Source organism: Lonchura striata, chromosome 2 (assembly GCF_050655825.1).
Source record: "Lonchura striata isolate lonStrDom1 chromosome 2, ASM5065582v1, whole genome shotgun sequence".
NCBI classification, from domain to species: Eukaryota; Metazoa; Chordata; class Aves; order Passeriformes; family Estrildidae; genus Lonchura; species Lonchura striata.
Window position 1 is genome coordinate 131906519 of NC_140704.1, and position 22333 is coordinate 131928851.

At 40.1% G+C, this 22333-nt stretch overlaps 1 protein-coding gene across 1 annotated transcript in view; it reads left to right on the forward strand.

Annotated features, from left to right (window-relative positions):
- The first annotated feature begins 15098 nt into the window (after positions 1 to 15098).
- NECAB1 (N-terminal EF-hand calcium binding protein 1) overlaps positions 15099 to 22333 on the forward strand; it is a 51347-nt gene continuing 44112 nt past the window's right edge. Inside the window, 2 exon segments of the mRNA XM_085572324.1 lie at positions 15099 to 17408; positions 18371 to 18550. The gene's annotated coding sequence lies outside the window, so the exon portion shown is untranslated.

Consider the following 22333-nt stretch of genomic DNA (forward strand, 5'->3'; position numbering starts at 1 on the left):
TATCCACTAGAGAAAAATAAGGAACAGCCAAGTCATAAAAAGGTTGGGGTTTATTACTTAACATTACAGCAATTTGCTGTTTCTAACCTTGTTGGGAAATTGCAGGGAGGTGAAGATGAATGGATGAGCTGATTCACTGAGGAGTATGATTGATTGATGGTGGGAAATAATGACACGTCCCAAGGAAGCACACTTCAGAGAGAAACTTCAGCAAAAGGAGAGCTTTAAAGAGAAGTGTTCTATTTTTTCTTTTTTTTTTTTTCTTACAAAAGCACCCAATATCTTTATTATATGCTTTGATGTGCACAATTTTGATGAGGTTATTTTCAAAGCACAGGAAGCTCTCTTTTCTTTGGGAATGTGAAAAGGCTGTGCTTGCCACCCCTGGAAACAGCTGTGAGATTCACAGTTCACCCAGAACTAAGAAATTAGATTCACATATGTAGCCTGTATTCCCTTTTGTTAACATAAAACCATCTGGTTTGATGTAGTTTGTTAAGTAGTAAGTAGTTTGACTAGGTCACCTGTGGCTGGTGGTGCATATATAGCACAACCTGAGTGGACTATGAACTGTTCCTCTTCATTTAGTTCAAAGTGCATGTAAAAACCCCCAGAATATTTCCCCATGTTCCCTGCCCTCCCACAGACTGTTACCATCTCTGTGGTTTGAAAGCAAAGTTGAAGAGGGAAGCTGTGATTTTAAAGCAGCACAAGAGGAGGGAAATGATCAGTGTGGCAACAGGGTCTGCTGTGCCTGCAGTCCTGAGGGAGAGTGATGGAATTGCTCTGCTGGTGTGAAACACTTGTGGGTGCAGCACACAGATCTGCAAGAGATCTCCACTTTGTAGTCTGCAACAGCATCTCTGCTTTACTGGAAGGGCAAAAGAAGGAAAATGTGGTCAGCTGGGGGGACAAACTACACAGCCAAGAGATTTCTTCTTTCTCAGAGCTCAATGAAGAGGAAACCATAGCAAGGGAGAGGAGAGGAGAGGAGAGGAGAGGAGAGGAGAGGAGAGGAGAGGAGAGGAGAGGAGAGGAGAGGAGAGGAGAGGAGAGGAGAGGAGAGGAGAGGAGAGGAGAGGAGAGGAGAGGAGAGGAGAGGAGAGGAGAGGAGAGGAGAGGAGAGGAGAGGAGAGGAGAGGAGAGGAGAGGAGAGGAGAGGAGAGGAGAGGAGAGGAGAGGAGAGGAGAGGAGAGGAGAGGAGAGGAGAGGAGAGGAGAGGAGAGGAGAGGAGAGGAGAGGAGAGGAGAGGAGAGGAGAGGAGAGGTGTAATGCATGTTTGAGCATCAGGAGAAAGCCACACTGAGGGAAGCCAAGCTGCCTGTCTCTAACAGATCTTTGCTTTTAGGGGAACTCAGGTCATGGGTAAATGTTTTGGCCGTTCTTTACTCTTGACATATACAGACGTACCTCATTAAGTCCTCTCCTTTAGCATACAGATTCTCATGATCGTCTGTTTTCAAATTTTATGGAATTAAATTTAAATATACACTGTACTAGCATAGCTAATGTTGCTTCCACAGTAGTTATTTTTTATTTCCTATATTTCTGCAGCAACACAATTCAAAATTAAAAGAATGAGCATATCTTTTAAACAGAAGAACCCCCTGAAAAGGAAATAATCCCATCAGGCTTCTGAACTGAACTAAACAGTCCTGTTTAAGTGCAGAGCAGACCAAAACTACTATGTGCAAGAGAGCCTGTACTGCTTATGCAGCTTCAGGAAAGGGGAGCTGCCACAAAAGGGTTATTCCTTGTGCTTACTTCGAACATCACTTTTTGGCCTAGGTAACCAAAAAATTAAAAAAAAAAAATCATTATCATCATTAAGATTTTCATTAAGGAATGAGAAGGATTAAAAATAAAACAGAAAATTCTTCATCTTCTTTTACTTCCTGAGTGTTTATTAGGCAGCTAGCACAGGCCAGCTTCTAGAAAAACACTTGTTTAACAATTGGACAAAAATCAAAATATGTTTGAAGGCCATCTCTTTGGCAGTTCTCTTCAGCATGCAGTAAGGTTCCTTTAAAAATATTACAAGCCAGCCAATCTAAAGATGCCATGTATCTTTTAGGAGAGATTCAAAGTGACACTAATCTGCTTAGGGCCATCATGACCCCGCAATAATGTATATTGTCTATCCTTATGTCATGTTCAGAATACCAGCACAACAATCAGATTTTCCTAGAAAGCATATTATTAATCCTTGCCCTTTATAATAAACTGTTGGTTTTATCTGTATTGTATACAATATGAGCCCAGGATCCTGTCAAATACTCATCCTCTGTGGAATTCCCACAGCCCAGCAGCATGGCAGTGGGAGTCTCTTCTGAGACTGAAAAGATTTCCTTTAGCTCAGGAGAAGGAAAGTGTGAACGACTCCAGAGAAAGGAGTGAGTGCAAATCACACAGGTTACAGTACCCTGCATGTGAGCAGCTCTGTGCTGGTTTCAGCAGGCAGTTGGATGGATGCACACACTGCAGCAGGTGAGACTCCCTCACACTTGGCTCTGCGGGTGGAGCTCCATCAATTCCCAAATTAGGCCAGGTTTCCTCGGGAAAACCTCAGGAACTAGCAACTCTAATTGCATTACCCACAGAGATTTTGGCCATGGTGAGCAGACATAGCCACGAGTGAGACCTTGATAAAACTTATCAACCTTTTGCCAATCTCTAGATACTTCTTAGCAAGTTTACTCCCTCTAAGTGGATCTAATTCAGCAGAATTTTAGCTTTTTATAGCTTTATACAGCCAGCTTGAGGACGAGGGACTGAAGGAAAAGGCCATAGCAATACTTAGAGCTGGAGAGCCTAAGAGAAAGAGCAGTACAAATACAGCTGTCCAATAAAAGAAATGCTTGTGTTTTATCTAGGTTCTCTTGGCATTTATATTTAAAATAATCTGATTAGTTCAGGTTATTCAGCACCTGGAATGTTCCCTTTGCTGCTTGCCAAAATAAATTATTAAGCTTTATTCTTTCTGCTAGAGGGCATTGGAAAAGGAAGCCATGGAGAAAAAGACAAGAGAGTGGGCTTTTCTCTATTGAGAAATGCTCAGAATACTCAGCATGTATTTATAATGTGTTTTTAATTTCTAAGTACACCTGAAGCCTGCAAGAGATCAGGATTTTGGATCCACAAACATGAGAGAATTCAGGAGCTGCTCAGTCAGAAATGATGGGAAGAATGTATGTGCCCAAAGTGCCAAAAGGTGAGGATTGCTGCACCCTGGCCATACCCTCAGTAAGGGAGAAAATCAATATTTCTGTAATTTTGCCCCTGAGTAAGTATGAAGTCCTAAGGGAAACAGGGTGTCTTAATGCTGTTTTCCTGCTCACAGAAGATATTTCTATGCATAGTTCTGTTCATATTCATTGCTATGCCAACAAATGTGCATCAAATTCCTTTCCACTGATGTTTTTTTCAGAACCTCTGCCAAACCATCCAATCCATGGGGTTTTTTTTACAGTGTTGATGGACAGTTTGAGAGACTGTAAACTGTAGTTCCTGCAAGATACACACAAAAGCAAAGTGGAGAGAGGAATAAAAATCTCTTGCCTGCTTTGATGGCAAAATTGTCTGTACAACAAGGAAGTATAAATTATTTTATTCTTTTCTTTTAAGTTTCTACAGCTGCCAAACTCATCCTCTGCTATATTTCAGTATTTCAAAAATGCAATGACTTAACTCCAAGGGGTTTTGCTGATGAATTGAAATCTCATCCCTCTAGTCCTGAAGCTAACTTTTCCAAACCAGCATATGCAGCCATTTTTGTACCTGGGTGTAGAGGTTCTCACTGTTCCAGCCACAGACACTGTCTTTTGTATGCAACGATCTTTCTTCATATTCACTTCCTTACCCAATCAAGAACCACTTTCATCCTTCAAACTAAAGATGGAGCTGTTAATTAGTACTAGTTAGCTTAATCTTTTTCTAGTATCTTCTAGGTAGACAAAGGACTTGTCAGTGGAAATGGGGAAAAGAAAGGAGGAAGGAAGATGAGGAAAGAGAAGGAAGAGTTTATTTGTGGAACCCACTTCATAAGCACCAAGGATGCCTCCGATTCCTTTTTCTGAAGTACAAAACCAAAGCAAAAACTTGCATTTAGATGTATAAGTCTGACTAAAACCAGTAGAGCTGCCAAATCATTTGGCTGGCTTGGGAAAATTTCACTAGGCAGTACTCTCCATTATACTCTTGTCTCCTCATGGGAGTTACTTCTCAGTAAAGTGAGCAGAAGGAAAAGATCACTGAGTTAAAGAGAGAGAAAATCTTCAATAAGAAGGAGAACTCACTTCCCACTAATACTGATAATTTATATACAATGATAATGAATAAACAGCTACCATCTTGATAATTAAAAGGTAATTTTCTGAACCTGTGGCTGTAGTGTAAATGGAGATGTGCTAACACAACTGAAATTTGTGCAAGTATCATCAGTAACTGATCATACCCTTCTTGTCTATAGGTTTGCTTGAATTTGCTTATTTTGGAAACAAAGCAAAGCTTTAACCTCATTTGTTAAAACTGTATAGGCAGCAGAACTAACCAGTGTCCATGACCTACTAGTAAAGTTCCCAGAATCAGCAGATTTCCAGGTGCAGAAGTTTTGACTGGTGGCAATATACACGACAGAAGCAACTCGTGGGTTGTAAGATTAATAATGAACTACTTAGCTCTGATGTGTGTCCCAGTAATGTATTCCAGCAATACATATTTAACATTTTACAGCAGCACATTACTGTGAGGTGGCCTGAAGCTCACCAGTATTAAACATATGACAACACAGTCAGGTTCACTCAGCATTTATAATATTATAGATCTAGATTGACATCAGTATTAAGACATCAGCAAGAGAGAGAGAGAGACCCCAAGAGCACTTGGCTTTTCTTCTGGAAAGACACAGAACAAAAAACATACACTACCTTTCCCACAAAATTTTAAATGTGCAGAAGTGATGGGAGCATGTAGGTACTAATTCGTAATCCTTGGAATTAATTTCTAAATTTTCCTACCATATCCATTGAGACTCTCAAATTACTTCTGTTACAACATCATTTAAGTTAGAATTTGTAGGGAAGTTCTGACTCCTTGAAAGTTGTGCTCATTCTGAATGAGAACAAAATCAACTTTTTATAGTTTCTTAAAAGACAGTTTCTAGAGTAGATGCTGTTTCAGGAAATTTGAAATGCATTACCCTAAGATAATTAATGAGTAAAGAGGTTTGAGTTTTAATCATGAAACAATTTATTCTGAAAAGAATCCAAATTCATCACACTGACATTGTTAAAATGCTTTTCAATCCTTTTCATAATAGAATTTAATGAAAAACAATGCATTTTTCAGATAGTTCAGTTTAATGAAACTTTCCATTTCCCAAAGGAGAAATTAAAATAAATTTCTTACCTTTTAAAATTTCTTACCTTTTTAACTTTATCCTTTGTTTTCTATAGTCTGCTTATCTGACACAATTATACAAATGCTGGACATTCACTTGCACCACTACCACTACCATAGTTTCTAGGAATGAGTCTCTTACTCCATCTGTCAGTACAAAAGTGTATTACAAGACAGACATTACAACTCGATGTATTTTACAGATGGAAGGTTGTCTAAGGGTTACATATTGATACCAAACTATACCGGTAAATGCTATAAACCTACAGCACACTCCAGCTTTAATCTAGCTTTTCATATTGGAAGTGAGTGCTGGCTAAATGAGGCCCTTCTGCTTTTAAAGAGGTGATCAGAGCAAAATGGGTAGATTAAGAAAAGAAGCTTAGCTAACAAAAATTAGGAGGGAGGAGTAAAGCCTGAAGTTGAAAAATATATAGACAATATCTCAATTAACAAGAAAAAGCTTTCCAAAGAATGGATGTACTTGAAGCATGGTAAAAAAATTAATTGGTTCTCTTGAGGTTAATAGGGAATTAGAGGGAGGATGTATTCGCATTGCAGACTTGTTGTGTAATATCCCTGCCTGCTTTTGCAATTGAAGTGGATGGAGATTTGCTTTAGCTGGAAGCCCATTTTCACAAAATACAAAGAAAAGAACTAAGAAATAATGCTCAGCTTGCACAACAGGCAGGATACAGCAGGCTAAAAGGAAGTTGAAGCAAAAGATTTGTGAGTGGGAAACTGTCAGAGGTAACTACAGACAAATATTTGTCAGGCTGGTTTTGGTTGAATCTAAAAGCAACAAACGTTCTGAAGGACAGAGACAAAAAATGTAAAAAAAATACCAATACAAGAATCAAGGCTTATTTGCCAGAGATTAGCAACTTTTATTACTGAGCACACATATGGAAATCTGACCTTTGGCAAGGAGATGTAATTAGACAGTGTGCACGCTGCAGGCAGCGTGGCTTTCCCCCGAAGGACAGCGTGAGAAGCAGCAGGGGCTGAGGTGCTCTGGGGTTATAACAAGGACACCAGCACATTCTGGGCAGATGTCACCTGTGTAGCCAATATTGCCTATTTGGGAGGAGAAGAGGGTGCACACACTCTGTGCGGCTCAGGAACCTCACCAGGTCAGTGAGACAAGTAAGATCTGGTTACAGCCTCCCCAGCTCCTCAGTCTTCTGCAGATGCACCTTTGCCCTTACTCCAGATAGTCCAGAGCTGGCATAGAAGTTATTCCCAGGCTGTAGGGGGCTGTGGTAATGTTCCTTTACAAAAGAACTGCTTTAGTGTCTTTGAAGTGTCTTATGCATAAGTTGCTTTCTTTTTAAGTGAGATCTCTCTGAAAAATACTTCTGTTTACTGTCTAATTGCCTTGTGTTCCTTATTGCTGGCAACACAAAGCAAGTAAGTCTGGCAAATCTTAGCTGTTAATTAAGGCTATGCTGAGAGTCAAGGACTCTGTCATAAATACCCACTTTATTGCCATGTGCAAGAAGCTAGGAGAGCAGTGCACACTGTTTGAGTGTGAGCTACTACACAGAAAGGGAGAATTTATATAATTCATCCATCAGCTATCCTTAAATTCAGCATTGATTTTCCTCTAGTACATGCAACCTCCCAGGCAGACTCCTGTTCCCTATTTATGTTTGCTGAGCAGGTAGGCAGGATAGCCAGGAACACGATGAACCATTCAATGCTTTGCAAAGTGCAAAGCAAGGTTTGTGGGAAGGAAGCTGCCATGGGGATAACATGACTGCAGAGGCAACTGAAGGGAGAGACTCCTCTGGACCAAGACCTTGGGGCTATGAGGATCTCGTCTCTCAGCAATAAGAGAGACCTCAGCTGCTTTCCTGTGAATATTTACAAAAATAATAATAGAAGGGTAAAAATACATCTGCTACATATCTCCATAAACATTCTTCTCTCTACAAAGGTTTCAGAATTTAAATCCTTGCCCAGTCAAGAAACTGGAATTGCCTAAGAATAATCATATTGACAAATCAAAGACAAATGAGGAAATTATTAAATCTGCCATATTTTTAATTTTTATACATTGTATCCACCACAGGATTTCATCTTATATTCATCAAAATTAAAGCTCCCTCCCTCTGAAAATAAGAGCCTTTCTACCTTAAGAAGCAGAAGTGGGAGCTAACAGCTTTGAGTTATTAAAGATGTTGCAGTTAAACAGAGTGCTATTCAGGAGTTCAACAGACCATGACAGCTTCTGCAAACACTGCCCGTGTCTCTCTCTCTGTAAGCACTTTCCCTGCTTTAATTTGTGGTTTGCAGAAATTGATAGCCCATTAGTCGGTATCTTTGGTCATCATCCTGTTAATAGCTTCCATGGTTTAATCAAATACATGACAAATACTACTAACCCTTGTTAATTCCCAAATTCTTATCCATGAGAAAGGCTTAGTGTGGGCAGTGCTCTTTGTGCAGACGGAGTTTGTATGCATTTTATTTCTGCTGCTCTCATTTAACCTGTTCATGCCCTTTGAATTTTAGGAATTGAAATAAAACTGGAGAGAAAGAAGATAAGATGGGGACCAGATGTGACTGGTAAACCTCTTTCCATGCACAGCAGCTTTCTAAAGACTAAACAAAATTGCTGAATGTCATGCAGAGGGAAAGAGGAGACTAGCTTTGCACAGCTTTAAATCTCTTGTTTTAATGACTTGTTTGGCAAGTTTCAGAATTTCTGAAGTATTCCATGTCAGAAACTCATTGACAATGACAAAGCAAATAAAACAAAGAAGAATGTTATTGAAGAATGTTATTCAAACCACCTTCATGCTGTTTCATCATATGACAATTTTAATTTTTATCTAAATGTGATAAGTTCAAAATGAGTTAAAATTAATATAGGCATCATATTTATTATCCAAAATATAAATAATAGTTTTATGAACCCTGTTTTCTAAAAGAAAAGTAACATATATTTTCTGTCCCTTTTACAGATGTTAAGGTAAAATATTTGTCAATATCATTTTAATGTTTTAAAATTTGTCAAATCATTATTCACAAGTATGTTTGATTTATTTTTTTAGTTCTGAACAAATACTTTAATGTAAAAAGTTGGAAAGATTATTTGAATATTATTGTTCTATTCAACTAATTCTGGTTTAGAGCCATCAGAAGGCATGTTTGCTGAAAATATACTGTTCTAGCACTTTAATTCAGAGAGACTGGAGAAAATGACCTAAAGCTTTCGGTTACATAGTATTAGGCTGTAGTGTAAAAAATAAAAACCAAAATGAAGGAAGAGTGTTTGTCTCCTGGCAGATTTGTGTTCAAAGGAGAAACCAGAGTGTGCCTGCAGCCTGGGTCATTTTGCTAAAAGGTGAAAATCTTTAGGATTTTGTATGCTTTTTACAGCAAAATTGCACCAGATGAGAAGAGAAAAACAACAGATCCATGAAAGTTAAGAGTCAGCTAATGAAAATAAAAACCTTTAGAGCCATGTGCTGTTCTAACTCCATAGCAGGGCCCATGGTGTGCAGAGCACTTGCCCTTGTGGCCAGAGGACAACCTGTGGCTGTGCCTAAGCCACCCAGCTGGGCAGGGGAGAGCCCTAGTTCTGGACCCTTTGCATTAGCTATTCCTGTCCTGACTTCTCCAGAGAAGCATTTCCAAAGGCTGTAGCTTGTGCTGCACCTGATCTGTAGATTAATGAAATTCAGCAATCTCAGCTGTTCATCTCCTGCTTTTCAGGAACATGATATGTATACTTATTTACACTTGCATTGCTACTCATGAATATATAAGCAACTCTGAAGGGAACAAAAATAAAAATAAAAAATGAGGCTCATGGGAACTCTGATTACTGATTAAAAACACTGCATATCTCTTAAAATTTTGGCTCACAGAACTTAATAGGAAATTACATCAAAGGCAGCTTGTGTTTAGCAATGGTGGATCATGCCAGACCAAGCTTTTTTGATGGGCTGAGAGATCTGAATAGGAAATGCAGATCTCATCTATCTGAACTTCAGGAAAACATTTAATATGCTGCCACTTGGGATCATACCTGCTAGATAAATGGTAAAGGAACTCACAAGAGAAATGGTAAAATGCATGAAGTTTGGAACAAGACAGATGACAAGCTGATTCTATTGAAAAGAAAATTACTATGCCAGAAGGAGGTTATGTGTAATAGCACTTACACTGTTACTCCCCGCTCAACCTGATATGTTCCTGATATGCTCAACCTACCAGGTGCTCCAGGGCTGCACAGCAAATGAATGCAGTGCTGCTCTGGACCCTGAGCTGCATTACTCAGCCAGTGGCAGCCAGTGTTACAGGGCAGTTCCCTTCCTTCCTCCAGGGCAAATCCTCCCCTGAGCTGCTCCAGGGAGGGCTTCAGTACCAGCAAGTGCAGGGAAGGGGATGCCTCCCACTTCCCTTCAGCATGGACACTTTCAGAAGGAAAGGGCTGCACAAACGCCCCAAAATCTTCTCAAGTCCAATTGAGAGCACTGCCAGGTCATCTGTGAACTCATTAAGAAAGCAAGTTCTTGTGCTGAGCAGAAACAAACAATAAACACACAAAGAGAGTTTTCATACCTACTTTGTTACTTTTAATTCACATTGGCATGTGGTGACAAAGCAGAAGGCTGCAGTATCATTCAGGAAGTTCTAGGGAACTTCAGGGCACGGAGTCAAAGTAATGTGATCCTTCATCAAATATGTTGTTAAGATCCTGCCCCTTGGACCTGCAATGAGATTTGTGTTGCAGACTGCAAGTGGATCATTTGAAGACATGATGAACCAGGGATTTCTTTTCAAAGAAACAAAGGTATCTAGAAAGTATTATCTGAGCTCCTGGAGCAGGTCCAGCACAGGATAAAGATGATGATGGGATGGGAGAACCTCACTTATGAGAAAAGGCTGAAAGAGTTGGGCCTGTTCAGCCTTGAGAAGAGACAGCTGAGAGGGGATCTCATCAATGTCTATCAGTATCTAAAGGGAGGATGTCAAGAGGATGGAGCCAGGCTCTTCTCACTGGTGCCAAGCATGGGCACAAGTATTAGCAGGCAGAAAATGATGCACAGGAAGTTCCACCTGAGTATGAAGAAGGAATGCTATAATGTGCAGGTGACCTTTCACTGGAACAGACTGCCCAGAGAAGCTGTGGAGTCTCCCTCACTGGAGATACCCAAGAACCATCTGGACACAGAGCTGTGCCATGTGCTCTGGGATGACCCTGCTTGAGCAGGGAGGTTGGACCAGGTGACCAACTGTGGTCCCTTCCAACCTGACCCATTCTGTGATTCTGCACTAATTTTAGCAAAGAGGTCAGGACATATTAATGTCCTGACTTCTAGTGAGAGGTGAGACATTTCCTACTGAGCCCTTTCTGAAAAGTGGCATAAAAACCTTGTCCCTTGCTTTGAAAAAGAAAGGCAAACAAGTACCAGTGCACAGAAGCAGACATGATGAGAGAACTGACAGCTTCTCTTAATGAGAGAAACATTAAAAAGTTTAACTTAATTAGCTCAGCAGAATCAAAGCTGAAAGAAGAAACAATTATTCTCTGTAAAACTATCAAGACCAAATCTCAGGGAAGGAAAAGGACTTTTAGCTGACACAGCAGAACATGGAAATGACCTGGCCATGAATATGTTTAGTCTGGAAAATAGGGGGGAGAATAACTACCAGGAAGCAGGTATTTACTGTATTATTTACTGTTTCTTAGTAAAGGGAAAAAGAAGGGTATGCAATTTTAGGATGGCAGCTACTAAAAATATGGAAGGGCCACCTGGAGCACCACCATCCTGCAGCAGGAAAAGGAGAACATGAGTAGTCAAAAGGCATTTCTAGTTTGCAGCTGGACATACAGAAGCCAAAAGGATACCAAATTGCATGGCAGTTAAGTAAAACCACTTCATCTCTCAATGGAAGATACTGTTCTCAAAGCAGCATGATAATGATGGGATTAAAAGGCCAGTCCTACATCAGAGCAAGCAATTCCTCAGCTCTGGGGTTACAAGTGAAACTAGAATCATATCTATCTGGCCCTTTTTGGACCCATTTGCTCCTGCTCCTAAAAGCAAAGAATGAAAAGACTGGCAAGAAGAGCAGCAAGCCCATAATAAGGAACTTCACCCAACATTCAGATGCACAGATGAAGCTGAATTGCAATGGCAGAGGGTTGGTTATAAATCCTCTGTGTTGGAAAAAAAAATGAAGCATCTTACAGAAAATCTTGCATATACTTTTGCTATGAGTTATTGAAACTCTAGGTAGGAAATGAATGCAATTTGAAGATGAAAAGATCTCTGGACATTACCACAATGACATCCTGACATACCTTGCTCTCTGTGCCCACCAACCAGTAGCCTGCAGACCTGAAACAGTGTTTTGGGCATGTGTCTGTCTGTCTGTGAAGCATCCTCTTCTTGGCAGAGCAATTGGACCACTGCTTAGGGAGGTGCCATATGAGCCATCCCCCCTTGGCTGTGGCTGAGGACAAGCTGTTGCACTTCTGATTAATTCTCACAGTAAAAATCATTACAAGCTTTGTGCAGACCACAAGAGGGCACAGATGTAGTAGCTATATAGAATTGCATAAGACAGTCCAGCATTAACAGATTTGAAATAAAAATTAGAATAGAGTATAATATCAATTCAGAGTTGGAGTGGAGCAAAAAACATCCTGCTTTGGTGAAAAAACTCTATATGGTGTTCTCTGAGCAAATAAACAACAATAACACTTAAATCTTTTATTTACAGTAAAAATCTGCTTATATATTTAGAAAGAAATAACTGAAAGCGAAAATTACTCTTGAAAAAGGTATTCAGCTTTATTTCAGATCTAACAGAATCTTGTGATTTTAGATTCTTTTCAGTCAAATGATACAATCATTATAGAGTGGCTTTTGATTGGTCTATTTTCTTAATTTTAATTTTCTTAAAATTCTTTAATACCAACAAAGCCTGTCTATCCTATGGACAATTCCATTTGCAACCATTTTCAATTTTTGAATAGCAAAAGAGTTTGAGAACAATCCCTAATCAGATGTCACATACTGATTACCTTTTGAAAATAACCTTTTTATGACACAACCATAAGGCAATGAATGCACTCGTTGATACCACAAAGTTAGTGATATGGATTTATAGGTTTCAGATTCACTGCTCTGAAAGCATGTCACAAGGGACTGGACATTATAGGTATACTGTCTCCAGGATATTTACTTTTATTATCCCTTAACTACTGAGGACATTTTTTGAGGTAAAGAGAAGCAGACATGTATCAAAAACTACGCAGGGAGGAGGAATGTAATAACATCTCTGTTATGGACATTTAAACAAAAATTATGTGATTTATATTATTCATCAGTGAGTTTTTCCATTAGTCTTGCAGCTGTTAAGCATCAAGCATAACAGACAAATATTCCATGGTTAAATTTCTAGAATGTCTGCAATAAAAATATTTACTTTCTATCTATGTGCTACTATGTTTGTCAATATTTTTTACAAATGTCAGGAATTTTGGGAGGTCCCTTATGGCAGAATAATCAAAATATAAACATAAAGTCATCTAAATCCTGATATATAGATATCTATAGCTATAGCTATAGCTATAGATAGCTATAGATATAGATATGTAACTAGCTAGCTAGCTAGCTAGCTAGCTAGCTAGATATGCTCCAGAAATATCTAGATCTTGTCATGTAATCTATATCCAAAGAAGGAAAGTAATAACTGTATTGTTTATTCAGTTCTTTAGTAAATCAGAATTCCTGATTAGCATTCAAATGAAAAACTGGCCCTTCCAAATTTGCTACATTAAACTGTTTTCTGACTTGGACAGTGAGCAGACTCACAGAAGCCTGTGTTTTTTAAATGAGATTTGAAACTTTTTTATTTGGTTGACAGTCTTCCTTCTGTAAGTAACTGGGAAATGCCTATGACTGTTCTTGCTATGCCTGGGGTAATATTTGTAAGGCATAAATTAACTCTTTGGGAAAACCTCATTCCCATCTTCAGCTGTGTGGGAAACTTCTTCAGGCTTGATAAACAATTAGTAACTAAAGCTTTGCAGTACAAATAACCTTATAACCCCCTCTTAGGGGAAATTGAGCAGGAGTGTATGGACTGTTCAGGACAGTTGCTTATACCTGAGCCTGACAGGTACTGTGAACTTAAGTTCTTTGGGTTTAGATTAAATATATGTCATGGTTTAGAAACAGTACACAGTACTTCCAGTTCACTGTCCCCTCTGAAACTCTCCAAAGCCACCTGCTCCCCTTTGCCCTTACTCCCCCTTCCTGATTCACTGGAATGGCACTGAGAGTTGGAGGCATAAAAGGCAAAGATCATGGGCTAAGGTAAGAACAATTTACTGGAAAAAAGAAATAAGATAAAAAATGAGCAGTAACAGCAACAATACTAATGACAGAGGTTATAAGAAAAGAAATTACTCACATGGGGGGAAAAAAAAAGCCAATAACAAAAAGCACTATGTTTTCTCCATTGGAAGGAATCCCATCTCCCTGAATAAGCGTCCCTTTCCTCTGCCCCCAGCAAGGACATGAGGTAGTGCAGAATAACCACAGTACCCTAGCCATGCCCCCTCCCAGCTACTGCAAAAAATTAACCCTGTCCTGGCCAGAACAAGGACATTATGAAATCATTTCAGCTGCAGACTAACAGTAGAAGTTTTCATCTACCTTTTTTTTTTTTTTGTGGGAATGTTGCAAATACAAAGAATAAAAGTACAAATTTTTCACTGTGCTTTCACATTGTTTTGCTTCTGACCTTTATGCTTTGATCTTCTCCTTAGTTCTTTTTCTTAGATCTTATAAGTAAATATCTGCCTTATCCATCCAGTCTCACAGCAGGCTTTTTCTCAACATGAGCCACAGCTGCTGCTGGGTGCCTCCTCCCCTCAGCCAGGGGTGCAAACCTGGCCTCAGTAAAGCACCCTGCTGCCTCCACAAATTGCCCATTGTTTTGAGTCATTAACCTCTAACATAGCAGTTTCTCACAACCCTTTACATTATATTTATTCTCCTGGTGGTTTAGGAAAGAGCTCCAATCCATGCAGATTCCATTCAGGCTCACCTACTGGTGTTCATCTCAGTTGTGTGCACTGGCTTGCCATTGAACTGCCCTGTGGCTTCAGTACAGCCTTTGTCTGGTTTTCCTTTCCACCCCCAAGTGGACATGGGACCAGAGGGAAAGGAGGAGGGCAGGAAAGTCATGGGACCACACCCAGGCCTTATCCCGGGAGGGATCCCAATGAGGTAAAGTGAACTCCCAGAGCTGGGAACCTTGAGGTGATTTTAATCTGATGAACTATACCTAGCCACACACTCCTGTATAGGCAGCTGACCCAATGGTTTTCCAGGCACACCAACACTCCTTCTGGGATTTTGTGCATCTACCCTTGCTGTCACTGGCACAGTTATCACGTTATAGAGGAGGACTTATTTTTCATCATCAGAGCGCAATTCCTAGGAACACCAAGCTGTAAGTATACTGGGTCAGATTAGTCCATGTGTGAGACACAAAGTGAAGGAAAAGAAGAAGGGTGGCCTCTTGCTTCCTCTGTTTCTGTTCATATTGCAAGCTGTGGCAAAAAAAACATACTAAATCTGAATTTTCTCTGTTTTTACTTTATGACCAAGAAAAGTTATGAGGGAGCAACTACAGGGGCGGCATTTGAGTACCCAAACCAGAGGCTGGTTTGGTGTTGGCCTACAGAGCACCAGACCAGATGGTCAAACCATGACAAAACAACAGGTTTTGAAAGCTTAAGGGGGACCCTGTAGAATACTGACTCAGCCTTTGGACACATACCAGTCAGCTCCTGCAGCGAAGAAAAAAGACTATAAAGCAGATCCAATCCCTTAGCCAAGTGCAAATAGTACTGTAATTCTGGAAAGGTTACATTTTGACATAAGTATTACATAGTGTTTTTCCTGTCAGTTAGAAGTCACACACACAGAGTGTGGAATCATGGAGTGGTTTAGTAACTTGATTAGACACTTGGACAGCTTGCATTTCCTCTGTAAAAAGAAAGTTTTGCTGTTTTTCTATCTCAGCATCAATGGCTGTTGCACATCATAGTCCACTGCACAGTAAGTGGAAGGTGCTGCCAGCTTTAATTTTTTTGTTTTTCCCAAATTAAAGGTCAAAATCATTACACACTGCCTGAGCACTTCTTTTCACATGAGCGAAGATGTTGGTAAAGTAGCTGGTTTCTAAATAAAGGTTTAATGATTTGACACACAGCAAGAAAAAAACAGTCTCTTTTAAGTTTTATCCATGGACATGCATGAAACAACTTTTATTTCTTGTAATAGATGGTGAGCAGCACAGGTCTGTGGCTGCAGAGGGAAGCAAGTCACTGAGTGCTGACCTTTGCTAACCTCACCTGGGCAGGTCACAAAGACATCATCCTCCCAGTAAGGCAGTACCTGTACTCCCACATCACAGGGCACCACACGGCTGCATTCTCTCCCTGTGTCTTCTTGCTCAGAGACAGAGGGAGACATTGAATGAATATGGAACTGACTAAAATTCAGAGCTCTGGTACTCCTTGTGGCATTAAAATTGAGATATTGCTTCAAGTAATTTTAAAGTGATACAAAAACTATCATCAGTGAGTTTCACATACACCCTACTCACAAGTTTCTCATATAATAAAAGTTCTATGTGACATTTTTTATTCTTATGTTTTAATTTTTACCCTAAAAATATCAAGATGGCACAATATCTTTTCTTATGATTTTGAAGGAAGATTTCTCTAGACAAACAAAATATTCTTGGTGAATATTAAGGCTAATCAAAAAGGAAAGATACTGGGTCTTCATCAAAGATCTTTTTATACCAGGGTATAAACTAGTCAAAAAAGTTCAATATGTAAATTATTATTGCTGTTGCTATAAAAGTTAACAAAACCAAGCCCCTCTATAATTTAAAGAAACTTGTTCTTTTTTCCACTCACCATTCTTGCTCTTGAGACAACCTTTGGAATTTATTCTTCTTTCCTCTCTGTAAAAAAATATATTCCCATACTTCCATCATAAAAATCAAATTAAATAACAGCCTTTCAGTATTATTAAAAAGCAAAAATAGCCTGAGATGATCTTTCCATCTCTTTTTCAAGCCATCTTGATGAATTGAGATAAAAATGGCTCACCCTGTGAAATGCCTTGTCTTTCCAATTGGACAGTTCTCTCTCCCATCTCTCAGGTTTTCCTCTGAAATGTGGAAAGGGAGGTGAGAGAAGCAGAAACTTTCAAGTCACACCATGACTGAGGCTTTTAATCCATGAAGGTGTTTTAAAAAAAACCCCTTCCCTTTAATATTTGTTAAGAAGCATAGTATCATAGATAGTAACCACTAACTGTAGTATATAATCTATAACACTGTTGTGACATATGATGTATAATTGCAATGCCATCTGCTCGTGGTTTGTGATGGGAGCACAGAGTCACAGCCCGGTACACAGGTCCATGCTGTAACTTCTTGGCACGGGTCTGAAATAGCCGGGAGGGAGCTCCCGTCAGAGCTGCTTTCCTTCTCCCTCCCCGGGACCCTCTTCTCTGCTGCCCTCACCCCGCCGCGCCCCTCCTGCCCCATCCCACAGCTCCCCGCTTGCTTCTTTGCAGGACCACCAGCGCTCCGCGCCCCTGCAGCCCCTGATTTTTGGCCAGGCCACTTTGAGGTATATATTATATTCAAGCATCATCTTGTTAACAAGCCCGAGCGCTTCTGCAGAGCGCAGCTGTTGGCGGTGCCCGCACCGCAGCGTGGAAGCGCAGAGCCGCTCCATCAGCCCCCTGCGCTGCCGGACTTCACCTTCGGAATGGGCTCCTGCGGCTTTCCTGAGGAACACCTCCCAAAGTGACTGTGCCGAAGGGGCAGGCAGCCCAACCGGCGGCGCAAACAGACCGCGAGAACCCGGGCAGGCGCTGCGGAGCGGCGGCGGCTGGGGCGGGCGGATGGCGGCGGAGCGGGGAGCGGGGCTGCGCATCTTCCGCGATGTGAGTACGCGACATGGAGCCCATCCCTCGCACAGGGCACCTGCGGGTGTCTGGGGACGGACACCTGCTTGGTTGTCTTGACTTTTTCTCTTGTCTTCTTTTTCTCCTCATACTTGCCCCCTCCCCCCTTCTTTTCTTTTCTTTTCTTTTCTTTTCTTTTCTTTTCTTTTCTTTTCTTTTCTTTTCTTTTCTTTTCTTTTCTTTTCTTTTCTTTTCTTTTCTTTTCTTTTCTTTTCTTTTCTTTTCTTTTCTTTTCTTTTCTTTTCTTTTCTTCTCTTCTCTTCTCTTCCTTTCCTTTCCTTTCCTTTCCTTTCCTTTCCTTTCCTTTCCTTTCCTTTCCTTTCCTTTCCTTTCCTTTCCTTTCCTTTCCTTTCCTTTCCTTTCCTTTCCTTTCCTTTCCTTTCCTTTCCTTTCCTTTCCTTTCCTTTCCTTTCCTTTCCTTTCCTTTCCTTTCCTTTCCTTTCCTTTCCTTTCCTTTCCTTTCCTTTCCTTTCCTTTCCTTTCCTTTCCTTTCCTTTCCTTTCCTTTCCTTTCCTTTCCTTTCCTTTCCTTTCCTTTCCTTTTTTCTTTTTTTTTCTTTTCTTTTTTCCTTTTTTTCCTTTCCCTTTTCCTTTTTGCTGTTATCGCCTCCCTCGGTAGAAGGGGATGAAGTCCAGTGAGACTGTGAATCTTACCCCTTTCCCTTTCCCATCCCCTTCCCCTTTCCCTTATCCTTTTTTCTTCCCTTTTCCCCTTCCTCCTTTGCTTCTAATGGCTTCATGTGTGAGCAGGTTAGTGTTTGGGGGTGGCTAGAAGAGGTTCTGTCACCTTTCTAAATAAGTGAAAACAGTCTAAACAGTCACTTTCCTAAATAAATGGCTTCAAATTTTTATTGGTTTTATTGGGACATGGGGAGGGTGGTGCTTTCCACTAGTGTTTCTCACCCTCTAAATGTTTTTTTGTTTTTTTCACTAACCATGCAGGTTCATCCCATCCCTTTAGACCCTGATGAGTTTGAGGTGCCCAAGGTCAATGTGCAGAGAATCCTGAGCCCCTCAACCCTTTGAGGATGAGCCCAGGGAGATGCCCTGATGTGCATCTGGCCATGCAACCCCTGAGAGGTGCTGTGCTAGACTGTCACTAAGGGCTCAGCATCTTGCAAGGTGCAGCTGTAAAGTTTTTTTGTCTAAATTTGCGCAGCACAGAGCATTTCTTAGTTCCAAGGCAAACCCTAGTAAAAAGCAAACTCCCACCCAAACATCTTCAAAGTATCCCCTGACCTTGGTGAGACCTACAAATCTTGAGATCAACTCTACTCCAACTCTGATCCACTTCAGACCAGCTTTTGTATTGGTGTTATTCCACAATACCAGCTGAAAATGGCATAGCCTGTATTAAAGGACTCTTTATCTAGATGTTTTCTCTAACATGCACACTTCAACTTCCCCAACCTTTCCCCAAATTATTTCAAACAAACCTCATCTGCTCATCTGATTTCTCTAGCCTCCATAGGAAATAATTTAAATACGACCATATCAGCCCCAGAGACTTTGGTCACTGGTATTCCTACCTGTATACACTTTCTTTACAACATATTATTGACAGAAAAGTGGCTAAGTTCAGTCACTTCAGTTCTATTAATTTAAGTCCATGAACGTGAAATTATTTCAGCTTTTAGACCTTAATTGTGTTTGCTCATGGGACTTGCCCTTTGCTAATCTAGCAACTCACAGGCTTGTGCCACATTGATAAGGAGATTTGTTTCAATATTGTAAAGTTAAGTTTATTTTCAAGAAGGTTATTGAATATGTGGCCACTCACTGAAAATATTTACACTGTTGTTACCATAAATTACTAGTTTTGGTTAATGATCGGTCTACTTACACTTTCAGTGTCACCTTTCTGTGCTACAGGAAATCAACTGTTGTCTTTCAGTCACAAATACTATATTACTGTCCATGACACAGCCCTGTTAAATTCTCCCATATACTTTTAATAGAACCTTCTCTGCTGTATTCATTCACTTTGTGAGATTAAAATACCTTCAGAGAAAATATCATCAAAAGCTTTAGTAGATTCTTGCTAGACAGCAAGGAAAAAAAAAAAATCAAAAAAAGTGGATCGAGCTGATAAATAGGAGTATTGTATGAGCATTTTTTACTATGAATTTGTGGACTGTGGGACTTCAAGTAAGCTTTCCATGGCAAGAAAAGACAAATATTCTTGCAGAGTCAGTATAAAATGAAATATCAAAAGAGCAAAGACATTCAACTGAACTGCTGGTGCTCAAAAATGCTACAATATATGGCATCTGTGTTCAGTTAAGTCCTTTAGCAAACAGCCATGTGAATGAAGTCATACAGAGGGCTTCTTTCTTTGCCAGCCCAGGTACATATATCATTCTGTTACTGTCCTATTTGTGGAAATATCAGCTATGCAGAGATTCCATGAGAGGATCAGCTTCATAAACTCTATCTGTAGTTCTTCTTTCATGGCTGTGCAGCTCTGCTTTTTGTGAAGCCAATCCATACATCTCCCATAAATGAAAAGGTCATGATTTTTTTAAAGGGAGAACAAGGCACAGGGAAGAATTTTTAAAAACTATATGTTTCATCATATTGACAGAAGCCACAGAAGACCCTGAGGGGAAAAAAGCAATTTCATAAAGGTGAGATGCTTCACATTGACCTTTTTGAAAGGAGAAGTTTCAGGTCTGTATGACAAAATGAAATTTTGGCCAGGTTTACTTTATAGAACTTTATATGTGCTCAAAGGAAAGCATGTGGATTTCACACAGAACTAATTTGGAAAAAAATTCCAGCTAAAAGGGAAAATCTGTGTTTTTTTAATTTGTTTTGCTATTTAAAATCAAATTCATTAAAACCTCCCAAAAAGTAAAATCTTGTCTCTAGTCTGCAAGGGAGGGAGTGAAGAAAAATGTGAAATTGGAACTGCCAAATGCAATCTTTTCTAATAAAAAAAAAAAAAATTTGCTTCCCTCATATTGCAGGAAGCAGTGGTTTCCTCACACACGTGTGAATGCAGCACCTGCATGTTCTTGTCTGCATGAGGTGTCTCTCTAATCTCCTGATATGCCAGGAGGCACATGGGGCACCCCATTAGCCTTGCAGTGATCTACAGACAAGTGAAATGATATCAGTTGTCAGTGAATGTCACCCAGGGGCCTCTTCTGACTATGCAGCTGTGACATGTGCCCAATTAGAATTGCCTCCTGCCAGAATTCCCCCTTCTTAGCACAGGAATGGAATTTCAAATACAGGCTATATTGCAGAAGTCCAATCACAAATAGTGTGACTGTCAAAATAGATGGAAAAAAATATATAATAATTTACTGATAATGCAACCCTGATATTGCAAGAGTAACAAGGGGAAGGTGCCTCACCACTGATGGTTGAACACAGACCAAAGGCAAGGAGCACCACAAAATAACCAGAGAAAAGTGTCCTGCCTTTGCTGGCATCGTGGTGGTCATTTCTCTTCCCATCCCTCTGGGGAAGACGACCACTGCCTTTGCCTTTTACCGTCTCCAGCTCTGGATCTCCTCTCCTGCTCTGGAAACATAGCATACTCTCGTGTTTGAGACTCCCCTTGTCACTTTTCAGTGTCCATCCAGTCAAACCTGGAGCGAGTGACTCCTAGCCCTGTCCCCCAGGAAGAGTAGCTCTCAACTGTCTCTCTCCTCCACAAAATTCAAATTGGTATTTGATTATGGCCCTGTTCCAAACTTAACAGCATCCTGTCCCCAAGCTCTTGGATGCCTCTAAGCCCTAAGGGGGGCAACCCTAATATGACAGGTTTGGAAAAGATGGTTTGTACATAGATGTTTTCATTGATTTGTAAACACAAGTCAACAGTTAAGAAAAAACACTGAGTAAAACTATACCTCAAACATTCTTAAAGCTCCGAAGGGGAAGATATTTGAAAACAACATTGGTAATATCTGCTATAGAAGCAGACATTTCTGTAAAAACCCTAAAAGCCTGAACCATAAGGAACACTGTAAACAGTATGCTTCAGGCAGTCAGGAATGACTGCAAACAAATGAGGGAAAATTTTAAAAACTGACTAAACAAAAGAAGACTAAAGCGCCATAGACTGACAAACCTGAATATCAAACAACCAGCAGACTTGCAACAGAATCTTATTAATGTCAGAATCACTGCATTTGTGTCTGGTTTATGTTTTTTTCTCTGACATTTCAAAGAAGCTTTTTTTTAATGTATTTGAACTAGGATCTATAAAATGAAAAATGGTCAGATGAGACTAATCTTTGAATTCTGTCATATTCAGTACCCCTGATGTTCATGATACAGAGGAGGCACACCGGGCTTTTAAATGTAGAATTCTGAAACTGTATAAAATACTGTGATTATATATGCAGCATATTGATTACAATAATCTGGAGATTTCAGCCCAGCTCTAAAACCATGCTAACACTGGCCTAATAAAAATTCATAAATAAAGGATTACTTAAAATAAGGCAAGGGCAGCAGTAGCACCCTGTCCATTTCACTGGTGTCAGTGACCAAAGGGATTGATTCACAGATCGTAGGCTTTTGAGTGACCAATAAAATTTCCAGAAAATAACTAAAATGCCTCTGAAGTGCTCCTGTATGATCATCAGGAGGAAATCTTGCAATGCCTACTGCAGAGTCAGTTTTGCAGAGATCAGAATAGGTGTTTTCCTATTAATTATTTATTGACAGTGCTATTTCAGAATAAACATTGACTTTTCAGCTGAGTCTTCTACCACCTGTGTCAGCTCATGTAGGTGAGCTCTGGCAGGATGAAAGCTGCCTCACTGGAGCAGGTCTCAGACTGGGACTTCTCAGTGGCTCTAGCTTGTTTACCAGAGTGCTAGTTTATAGTGTGCCTGAGGATTTAGGGACTATGCCTCTGAGAGGCAGAGAAAGCACCTTGGGAAA